General features: G+C 35.1%; 1 pseudogene; it reads right to left on the bottom strand.

Moving 5' to 3' along the window:
- Nucleotides 1–1,187: 1,187 nt before the first annotated feature.
- On the bottom strand, nt 1,188–1,621 carry LOC118523902 (ATP synthase F(0) complex subunit C2, mitochondrial pseudogene; annotated as a pseudogene).
- Nucleotides 1,622–12,050: the final 10,429 nt, after the last annotated feature.

Here is a 12,050-nt window from a genome sequence, read left to right as displayed (position 1 = left end):
TGAAGAAAAAGTAGTAGCAAGCATAATCCTGTCTGTGTCCTCAGACCAATTGAATCAGAGGAATCATTTGTCTTGCTTCTTAGAGCTAAGATGTCTGCTTATTTATGTATTTGACAGTAGCTGTAGATTGAAGCAAGAGGTCAGGAGAACCACACAATGTTATGAAAAATAAAATCAAACCCAAGCAAATGCAAAGCAAACTTTGAAAGCAAGGGAAACTTCAACCTTGGCTCCGTTGTCCATCAGCAAAATCCCTGAGCCAATCACTTGCTACATTTTATCAAGATAATGAGAACACAAAGCTGTCAAGCCCATCATGCTGGTCTTAATGAAGGGTTTTCAAAGAAAGCAGTCCTTGCCACCTGTACTAGCACTGGTAGGGCATGGACGGAAATGAACCCTGTCATACTTTATTGTTTTTGTGTAGGTGCCATAGGTGCTCAATGAGAATGCAAGTTATTTTTTGAAGACTTTATTTATTCATTTGTCAGAGAGAGAGAGAGAGAGAGAGGCAGTCAGAGGGAGAAGCAGGCTCCCCATGGAGCGAGGAGCCCGATGCGGGGCTGGATCCCAGGACCCTGGGATCATGACCTGAGCCGAAGGCAGACGCTCAACAGACTGAGCCACCCAGGTATCCCTAGAATGCAAGTTACATAAAGGCAGAGGTCTTAAATATCTATTCAGGGTACCTAGCATATGACTGAACACAGAGTTATAAAAAGAGAAAAAGACTCATAGCTGAATTCAATTGAAACATGGCTGCTAAGACTATTAACAACAAACAGGAATAAAGGGATTTATTCATTTGATATTGTAGAATCACTGCCTTAGAGTAGTGAAATCTACAGATAGATTAAAGAAATGTACAGAACTATAAGGGTTGAAAGTAGTGAGGATCCGCCTTCATGAAAAATGACAGCGGAATTCTCCCGACATGCGGCATATGATAAAAGCACTTGTTATCATTCTTTCACTTTTTACTTGAATAATAGATGTCACCTGAAAACAAGCCTTGACCATATACTTGATCTTTTTTTTTCCTTATTAATACAGCATTTATTTGTCTTTCCTCTGTCAGATCCTGAGCCAACCACTTTTCCCAGACTGCCTGGGGAGGCATAGGAAAAGGAACATACAGGGCAGCTGAGACACTGCAGAAAGACCTATGGTGGGTGGAGATGGCTCCTTCACATGGGGAAGAGAATGAGAAGGGCCACCATCAGGCAAAAGAACCCCCTACCCCTGAGAGGGCAGAGCCCAGAATGGCATAGAAGAGCTGTTGCTTCAGAAAAGGGTTCCTGGCATAACCAATGATGAGGCTCCCAAACATAGTCCCAGTTCCAGCCCCAGAGCCAGCCCCTTCTCCCGTGGCAGCCCCGGCCCCAGTGAACTTGGCTGCTGTGTCTGAGTCCCTGGAAATGGCACTGCTTCTGAAGCTGCAGCTGGGAATAAGTGAGGTCAGGGGACGTAGGGCTGCCAAGCTGCTGAGGCTCTCATCTGTTGTTGTCTCTGGTGGTTTTAGTACCACTGCAGACAGTGTTCAGCTAAACAGCTGAGAGGTGCTCCTGACCAAGAAAGGGGTGGAGATGAACCTTGCACAGGCATACATTTTCAGGGGATGAGGGGCTATGGTGGGAGACCTCCTCCCAGTGCAGAGAAGATAGAGTTATACTCAATCTTTTTCAGGCTGACCCAGCTCTGAAGTTACAACAGCAGAAACTGAACATTTGCCTGGAAAGAAAGGAATTAATATTTGGCAGTCTGAGATACCAACACTGTTTTGATGGGGTTTTCTTTAATAACATAGTATATGAGACTCATGATAGTATAAAACATTGGCAAATGGCAGAAATTTGGACAATTTTTTTTTTTAATGTAGCAAGACCATGTTTAATGAATACCGAAAGTGGTGGTAAAGGCGAGGGCTGTGGGAGCTCAGAGGACAGAGGGCAGCAAGGGCTGCCCCCGTGTAGGGGAGGATACACCCTCTCAGAACTTCTCTCCTTGCTAAAGACTCACACTATCCCACTGTCCCCCTCAGACCCTCTCAGAGGAGATTCTTTGGATTTTACTTGGATAAATATAAAATAGGTAAAATTCTAACAGTGAACAGATTATGAGTATTCCCTTTACTTTCCTTATTACCTATCTATACACCAAGCTGAATAAAAGAAATAGTTAATGAGACATGCAGAAGAAAGCAAGACTGATGAAAGAAATGCAAATAACTTATAAATACACATAATTGTGATCATAGGCTTCTACTTCCTACCTCTACTTTTCTTCTTTTTCACCTGTGTCTTGCTCTACTTTCGTTTAGCCTCTTAAACCCAGCTTCAATCCTTTCTAGAATGTGGCGTAATATAAATGGAAAATACGAAAACCACATATAATCAAAGACCACCCTATTGAAAAATACACTGTTATATGTGTTGGTGTTTCTCAAGCTTAATTTAACTCACAGAGCTTCTTTAATGTACATCTATCAACATCCATTTGCAGTGCCTTTATTAATGCAAGTGCATATGCAGATCAGTGCACTTACGATAAGTGCATAGCTCAATGAATTTTTTATAAAATAAACATTTCTGTAACAGCACCAACATCAAGAAAAAAGAAATTACCAGCACCCTGATAAGCTCTCCTGTTCTGCCTTTCTGTTTCTGCCCCAACAAAGGTACCCACTGTCCTGACGTTTATCACCATAGTACAAGATGGTGTTTTTTTGTGTGTGTGGTTTTTTTTGTATAGTATAAAAATGGAATCATACCATAGTTTTCTGTGGCTTCTTTTGTCCAAATTTATGTTTATATAATTATATTTACATCATTCATATATAAACATAAATTTATAAATTCCTTGAACAAATAACCATTTAGATCATTTGCCAATTTTTTTAATTGGGTTATTTGCCTTTTTGTTGTTGAAGTGTAACAGTTCTTTGTATTTTCTGGATACAAGTCCTTTATCACCCAATCTGTGGGCTGTCTGTTAGCTTTCCTTTTTTTTTAATTCCCGTATAATTAACATACAATTTTATGTTAGTTTCAGGTATACAATATAGTGATTCAACCATTCTATGCTTTACTCAGTGCTCATCACAATAAGTGTACTCTCAATTCCCTTCAACTATCTCACCCATCCGCCACCCACCTCCCATCTGGTAACCACCAGTTTGTGTCTTTTAACTTTCTTGATCGTGTCCTTTGTAACACAAAATTTTTTAATTTTTATGCTCAATTTATGTATTTTTAAGTCATTTTTTTCTTTTGTTACTCAAGCTTTAGTATCTTATCTAAGGATTCTTTGCTAAATCCAAGGCTATAAAGATTAATCCCTATGATTTCTTCTCCTAAGAGTTTTATAGTTTTAGTTTTTACATTTAGGTCTTTTATCCATTTTGAGTTAATTTTTACATATGATGTGAGATAAATGTCCAATTTCATTCCTTTGCATGTGGCTATCTGGTTATCTCAGTAGCATTTACTAAAAATACTATTCTTTGGAGCACCTGGGTGGCTCAGTCAGTTAAGCTTCTGACTCTTGATTTTGGCTCAGGTCATGATCTCAGGGTCCTAGGATTAAGCTCTGCTTCCCACTCCGCACTCAGCAAAGTGTCTGCTTCTCTGTCTTTCTCTCTCTTACCCTCCCCTGCTCATGCACACTGTCTCTCTATATATAAAATGAATAATAAATCTTTTTCAAAAAGAAAGAAAATACTGTTCTTCTCCTGTTAATGGTTTTGTCACTATTGTCAAAAATCATTTGACCATAGATATATGGATTTATATACAGACTCTCAATTTTATTCCATTGATCTGTATGTCTATTCTTGAGCAAGTACTGCCATGTCTTCGTTACTGTTGCTGTAAAGTAAGTTTTGAAATCAGGAAGCTCGATTCATCCTACTTTGTTTTTTTCAGGATTGTTTTGGCTATTCTGGGTCCCTTGTATTCTATACAAATTTTAGAATCATCTATTAATTTATACAAAGAAGTCAGCTGAAATTCTGATAGAGAGCTCAGTGATTCTGTAGATCAGTTTGCAGAGTTTTGCCACTTTACAATGTTAAGCCTTTTAACCCATGAACATAGCATGTTTTTCCCATTTATTTAGATCTTTCTAAATTTATTTAGCAATGTTTTGTAGTTTCCAGAGTACAGGCTCTGCATTTCTTTTGTTAAATTTATACCTGAGTATTTCATTCTTTTTAATGCTATCATAAATGGTATTGTTTTCTAAATTTAATTTTTAAATTATTTAATGCAAGTATATAAAGTGCAATTGTTTTTTTTTTTAGGATGTTATTTATTTATTTGAGAGAGAGAGTGAGAGAGCGAGATCACAAGCAAGGGGGAAGGGTAGAGGGAGAAGCAGACTCCCCACTGAACAGGGAGCCCAGTGCGAGACTCGATCCCAGGACCCTGGGATCATGACCTGAGCTGAAGGCAGACGCTTAACAGACAGCCACCGAGGTGCCCACAATTGGTTTTTGTATAATCTTATATCCTGAAACTTTGCCAAAATCATTTATTAGTGTTAACAGTTATTTGTTGAATTCCTTTCTATATATAAAATCAAGTCATCTGGAGATATAGATATTTTTATTTCTAACTTTCCAATCTGGAGACCTTTTATTTATTTTTCTTGCCTAGTTGCCCTGGCTAGAATCTCATGTGCAATGTTGAATAGAAGTGGCAAGATGGCAAACTCTTGTCTTGCTCCTAATCTTAGTCTTTTACCATTAAGTATAATGTTAACTGTGGAATTTTAGTAGGTACCCTTTATAAGGTTGGAGAAGTACCTTGTATTCTTTTTTAATTTTTTAGCGCGTTTTATCATGAAAGAATTTTGGATTTTATCAAATGTTTCTTCTTTGTCTATTGAGATGATCACGTGAGATTTTTTTTTCTATAAGCATGATGTATTACATCAATTGATTTTTGGATATTAAAATAACCTTGCATTGGGGCACCTGGGTGGCTCAGTCAGTTAGGCATCTGCCTTCAGCTCGGGTCATGAACTCAGGGTCCTGAGATCAAGCCCTGCATGGGGCTATGCACTCAGCAGAGAGTTTGCTTTGCCCCTCTGCGCCCCCCCCCCCAAGTCATGCTCTCTCTCTTTCTCTCAAATAAACAAATAAAATCTTTAAAAAAAAAAAAACCTTGCATTCCTGGCATATGTACCACTTGGTCATGGTGTAGAATTATTTTTGTGTGTTTCTGGATTTGGTTTGCTAGTATTTTCTTGAGGATTTGTATCTCCATAAGAGATAATAGTACATAATTTTGTTGTCTCATGATATCCTTATCTAGTTTTGGTATCAAGGTGATACTAGCACCATAAAAATAAGTTGGGAAGTGTTCCTCCCCTTATCTATTTTGGAAGAGTTTATGAAGAACCAGTATTAATTGATAATTAATAGAGAATCATTTACAAGATAGAGGTTAGGAAGTACTGTTTTTGATAAGCTAATTTCTAGACAGGATAACATACCAACAATCTTCTTTTTTTTCTTTTTATCTTGAGACTCCTTTTGATTTTCTTAAACAGTTTTAGAAAAGTGGTTTTGCAGACAGTAGCCAGAATTAATTTTTTGTTTTCAGTTGCAATTTCCTGATGCCTAGTGAGATGGAATGTTGAAGTACGCTAGAAACAATTTGCTCAACACTGATTGGGACTTAATAACCAGGTTAATTACATACTTTGATAGGTTTTAATTGTTGCTGTTATTTGGTTGTTGTTTCTCTGTTTTGGGGTTTTGGGTTTTGCTTTTTTAAGGGTATAAGGCAAGGTTACAATGAACTGGCTGACAGTATTTCCAGAGAAAAGATATGTAGGAACACAGTACTAAAAAGGCTTGGGTTTATTATGCAGTACAAGGAGGAGAATGCACACCATGCAGAAACATGGAGTGTCTCATTAAGAGGATATTAGAAAGAACTTTTTACAAGATTTGGGCTGTGAGTAGGTGTTTTAGGAGAGGGTTCAAACAAGCGAGGCTTTGGTCTCAGGATGGTCATTGGATGCTCTCAGGAACTGTGGGTAGTTCTATGACTGAGTAAAAACAAATCTTACTGGGAAGGGAGAAGACTAAAGAGTAAAGCTAAAACTGGGATAGGTGGATGTTTGATGTTTTAGGGTTTGCACAGTGATGTTTTTCTCTTAGTGCACGTCATGAATTGTTCTTGTTTTTGTTTCACTTCATTATAGTTACAGAGTAACCTTGTCTGAAATTGATATTCTGTAAAATGATTTACATCCAGCAGGAGATCATAGTGGCCTCGCTGTAGGTCACTTCAGCTCCTAACAACATCAAGGCCTAGCTGTCACAGTCAAACAAGTCCTAAATTTTTAGGGGTTAATTTTCCTTTTTTCATCGATGAACTATATAATAAATAGTGCATTTGTCATAAAGTCTTATGGGTCATTAAAATAAAATCAAAGGATCATGGTGATATAATTAAATTTGCAACATTACACAAAGCAACTCTTCTATGCTACTGTTTCTTTTCCTTGCAGTTCTCCACAATAAAAAGATATATAAAGCACTGTGTGATCTAGCAGGGAAGGCTGGGGGAAGAATATATAGTAAGATTGTGACTAGATCTCATGTTTGAACAATCAATATAATCCAAAATGTGGTCTAATGATTATAGCCCCTCATGAAAAACAATTTGTCACTGAAAAGCAATAGCTTTCTAATAATGCGACAAATATTATTTCTAAATCTCAAAGTCAGCAATAAAGTTTGAGGTCCTCTATTTATATTCTAATCTTTCACTAGGTTCTACACTATCAATTTACTAAGTTTCATGTTAACCTTGGAGATTTAAAGGACACTCTTTGGAGTAAATCAGCTGTTTGTCCTTCAGAACAGTGAATTCAACTTAAATACAGACTCATGGGAAGATCTGCTTTTAAAACAGAGCCAGTGTATTATAATTTGCATATTCCTTTATTTCTTTTTTAAAGAAATGTGCTTATTTCTATTCATATTATATTATGAAAGTAACCTGGCATCAGCATTACTGATGAATTTGAATCACTGGTGAAAAAAACATATATATATAAGCCAATGTAAGCTTAAAGTTCAGATTCACTTCAGAAAGGAATTCTACGTGCAAGTTATAGATCGATGTGTGTAATGAAGCAGATACATGTTTTTGAAATGGTGCCAGAATAGCCTGGGCATTTTTTTTCCCTGGTTAAAATTTCATTAGATAACACATATTTTTGCACACCAAATAATTCTAAAAGACTACTTAGTAGTACTGGTTTACATTGTCAAAATAATTCTAAAAATACAAAAAATTAATTTAAAAATTCACTGACATTTTTTAAAAAAGTATATGTACATGCATTTGAGCCAATGTTACTGAGCCAGTATCCCATCATATGTGTAATTACATTTTATAATATTAATTCTTTTAAGGCAAATACCTCTGCTTTACTCTTACTTATGTAAGGTTGACTTAGCTATTCAAAAACTATTCTTCTATATAAGTTGCAGAGAAAGTTTGTTAAGTTTATCTACATTTCAAATTGGAAATGTCATTGGAGGACAATGAGTCACTCAAGATAACTGACTCATTTCTAATAGTAAACTGTTTCTTCTAAAAACAGGTAATGTCTCTTGAAAAATTAAGATCTTTTACATTCTTAATTATTTCTTTAGGTTTTTTTCCCACATTATACTCAAGATAAAGTAAATTACTATATAAATTGAAGTTTTCATTGTTAGTGTGATGGTGTCCTATTTTAAATTTTCTAGTGGGTGCCAAGAACTGTGAAAGGTCTAAGATTTTTACCCAATTTGCAAGCTAACAAATTAGCCTATCACACTTTTTTTTTTTTAGATTTTATTTATTTATTTGAGAGAGAGAGAGCAAGAGAGAGTGGGGTGAAGGGCAGACAGAGAAGCAGACTCCCCACTGAGCAGGGAGCCTGATGAGATGTGGGCAGGACTCCATCCTGGGACTCCAGGATCACGACCTGAGCCGGAGGCAGACGCTTAACTGACTGAACCACCCAGGCGCCCTCTATCACACTTTCATGGTTGCTGGCAGGAGAAACATGACTCTTGGTTCAGAGACAAAGAGTAATTTAAGTAATTATTACTCACAGCAATGACAGTAGCCAAAATATAGTTTTTTGCCCTGGCTCTCTGAGCTCCAATTACCATGGGGAAATGAGAAGATGTCCAGAGGATGACTATACATGCAGTGGGGGATGGTACAAGGGAGGAACTCTGAAGAAAGGGGACCCACACCTTTTATAATGGAAGATAAATAATTCTGTCCTATTCTAAATACAAACATCCTTTAAAAGATAGCCTGGAACAAAGGCAGTCAGTGCCTTTGTCCACAAGACATATGAGAGAGCCATAGAGAATTGCCTGTCTTTATTTGGTTATTTCTGGTGTACACAAATGTTACTGCCTCTCATAGGCTGATTGTGTATCCAGGCAACTTACAAGACTCTTATTTTTTCCTATAATTTTTACCCTGATTCTGTTGTTTGCTTTCCCTTAGGCGGATGATTAAACATCTGCATATAATGACAACTGTATATTTTCTTTTCTAATCCTTCCAACTCCTAATCCTCTTTCCTTCTTTTAACATGAGGCAGAACTTCCAGTGGTATGTGACATATGGCTTTGTTCCTGATCTTAAAAAAAATCTACCTATATCTAAAATTTCTCTGCCAAGTATAATGTTTGCTATTGGTTTTCATGCACAATTTTTATCAAGTTAAGGAAGTTTTCTTCTAGTTTTCATTTATTGATTTTTTTAATTAATAGAGATAACCAAAAGATTGTTTCTTTTAATAGGCTGAATATTATTGATAGATTTTTCTGATACTGAACCATCATTATGTTCATACACAATCATGTAATTAAATAAAACTGTAGGATTCAGTAAGTGTATGCCTTATTTTAAGATACATATTCCTAAGTGAAACAGGGCTGCACTTATTTTGTCATTACCTTTATGGTAAAGAGTACGCTAGCTTCATAAAATGAACTGGGTGTCTTTACCTCTTATTCTATTTTGTGAAACAACTTGTATAACATAGGAATTTAATATTATTTGAAAGTTTTTATGACTGCACTTCAAAACTTTTCAGTCCTGGCTTTTTTGTTTTGTTTGTTTATGTCTAAAGAGGAAATCTTTGCTACTCCTTTAATTTTGTTTAAAATTTATTGTTAAGTTTTGGAATGGGACATTTTGACACTATATATTTTTCTAGAATTTATACATTTTTCAAGTTTTTAAATTTGTTAGTGCAGTTGGGAACTTATGTATGTAGTAGGAATAGGACAAATTATTTACTAGAATGGGTTAAATAAGCTACTTCAAGGAGAAAAATGGAAGTGGATGCCTACTTAGCAGTACGTTCAAAAGTGGCTAAATGGAGGTGGGTGGGGGGATGGGGTAACTTGGTGATGGGCAATTAGGGCACGTGATGTGATGAGCACTGGGTGTTACACACAACTAAGGAATCATTGAACATTATATCAAAAACTAGTGATGTACTATACATTGGCTAATTGAATTTAAATTAAACACACACACACACACAAAGTGGCTAAATGGATTAATGATCTAAATGTGAAAGATAAACTATAAGATAGTAGAAGAAAACAAAATTGGATATTTTTATGATCTATAGGCAGAAGAGTACTTTAAGAACAATATTTCAAAGTCAGAAATCATAGGACAAAAAATTGATGAATGTCATTACATCAAAAGTAAAGATAGCTCTTCAATGAAGGACACAGTGGGAGAAGGTGTGTAAAGGAAAGAGAGATTTATATATTAAAAAAGAAGACATGAAATCTTGCCACTGACAACAACGTGGATGGAGCTAGAGCATATTATGCTAAATGAAGTAAGTCAGAGAAAGATAAATACCATATGATCTCACTTATATGTGGAATTTAAGAAAGAAAACAGATGAACATATGGGAAGTGGAGGGGGGGGGAAGGAGAGAGGGAAACAAACCATACAAGACTATTAAGGGTAGAGAACAAACTGAGGGTTAATGAAGGGGGGAGTGTGGGGATTGACTAGATGGGTGATGAGTATTACAGAGGGCACTTGTAATGAGCACTGGGTCGTATGTCAAGTGATGAATCAGTGAATTCCTCCGGAAACCAATATTGCACTCTATGTTAACTAACTAAAATTTGAATTAAAAAAAAAAAAAAGATAACTAAAGGATACTTATCAATAAAAAAAATAAAAAAGAAGAAGACATGTATGTTAACATAAAGAGAAGCTTCCCAAAACCCACAGCAAATATAATGTTTACTGGAAAATGTTAGAAGCGTTCTCTTTTTTAAGTGAGAGTTGAGCAATGATGCCTGGGAGTTTTGTTTGGGATTATAGGCACACAACATTGAAACTAAAATCCTAGTCTTCATGGGACTTTTGTCAGGTTGGGTCTTTTGATAATGGATCTTGTCTCTCGAATCTGTACCTAATGGGGAGATGTTGGTCAAAGGGTACAAACTTTCAGTTATAAAATGAATAAGTTCTGGGGATCTAATGTACAGCATGGTGATTATAGTTAATAATACTACATTGTATACTTGAAATTTGCTAAGAGAGTAGATCTTAAATATTGTCACCACAAGAAAAAAGGTAACTGTAAGAGGTGATGAATGTGTTAATTAACTTGATTGTGGCAATCATGACAAAATATATATAAAAAATTGAACCGTAACATTGTATAGCTTTAAAAAATCATCACATTGTACAACCTAAATATAATTTTTATTTGTCCATTATATCTCAATAAAACTAAGGGGAAAAATGAAAAAAAATATGTATTTTTTAAAAAGTTAGTTTAAATAGTTCTGGAAACGCTGAATTTTATTATTTATATCTAGCAAGATTCAGGGAGATTTTTTTCAAAGATTAACCATTATTTTAATAAATGGGTATACAAAGAAATAATTAAATAAGCACACATGATGGAACAATGGGTAAAGAATCCATTGACTAATTTAAATTGAGTATTGAGTACCTATTGACTTAAAGCAGTATTCTGTTACAGAATCTATTGTAATCTAGGTTTTTTTTTTTCCTTGAATGTTCATTCTGCCTTTTCTGACCATAGCCTGATTTAGTGTCACCATATGATTCTGAGTAAGAAGTTAATTTTCAGAAGAGTTATAAATCAAGGAAACAATTTTTTAAATAAATTAGTTAATTTAAATTCCATAAGATTCAGTGAGTCAGAAAACGTTAATGGATCTTTTTTGTTAAATACAGCTCTGCTATACATTGGGTCATCGAGTAACAAAACCTGTATTAAAGTGGATTTTATGAGTAATAAACATTCAGATTCTTCTGTCTGAGACCATATCTTATCATCTAGAAAGAGGGTAACACTTTGTTCTTTTAAATAAGCTTTAAATAATATTGCCTGATGAGTAATGAACAGAGGAGATAAAACAATTATATTTTTATCTTTTTACCATGAATTAACTTTATCTTGTTAATTTTGACTTTTAGGCATAGAAGAGTAGAAAATGAAACCAAAGTTTAAAAAAAATAAGATAAATGAGTCACCAAAAATTAGATTTCATTGACTCATGTGGTTTATCACCTTCAGTATGTTTATAACAAGCTAAGGAAAAACTGTTCTGCTATTAGGGAAAAATTTTTGTTTTGGGTATTGTTTGTTTCTATTTATTTTGAACCTCAAAAAGCAACACTGATTGTATTGGCTGAATTAATTTAATAATTGCTACCAGGTGAAGTTTATGTTATCTATGATTAGAAAGAAAAGACTGTACTGATTTTTTTCTAATCCAATAGATTTCTGTTTTAGTAACCTGGTATTTTAAGAGCGGTGCATTGGAGATATTTAAAATCTATACTGAATTGTGTAGAGATCTCAAGTCTAATTAGTGATAAATCCCAGTATCTTAAAATAAGTGAACAGCTTTAATTTCGTGTTTCCAATGTACATGCTAGTTTTTTGGGGTTTTTTGTTTGTTTGTTTTTGTTGGGTTTGTTTGTTTGTTTGTTTACTT

This window comes from Halichoerus grypus, chromosome 10, assembly GCF_964656455.1.
Source record: "Halichoerus grypus chromosome 10, mHalGry1.hap1.1, whole genome shotgun sequence".
NCBI classification, from domain to species: domain Eukaryota; kingdom Metazoa; phylum Chordata; class Mammalia; order Carnivora; family Phocidae; genus Halichoerus; species Halichoerus grypus.
This window is presented reverse-complemented; position numbering and strand designations above follow the sequence as displayed.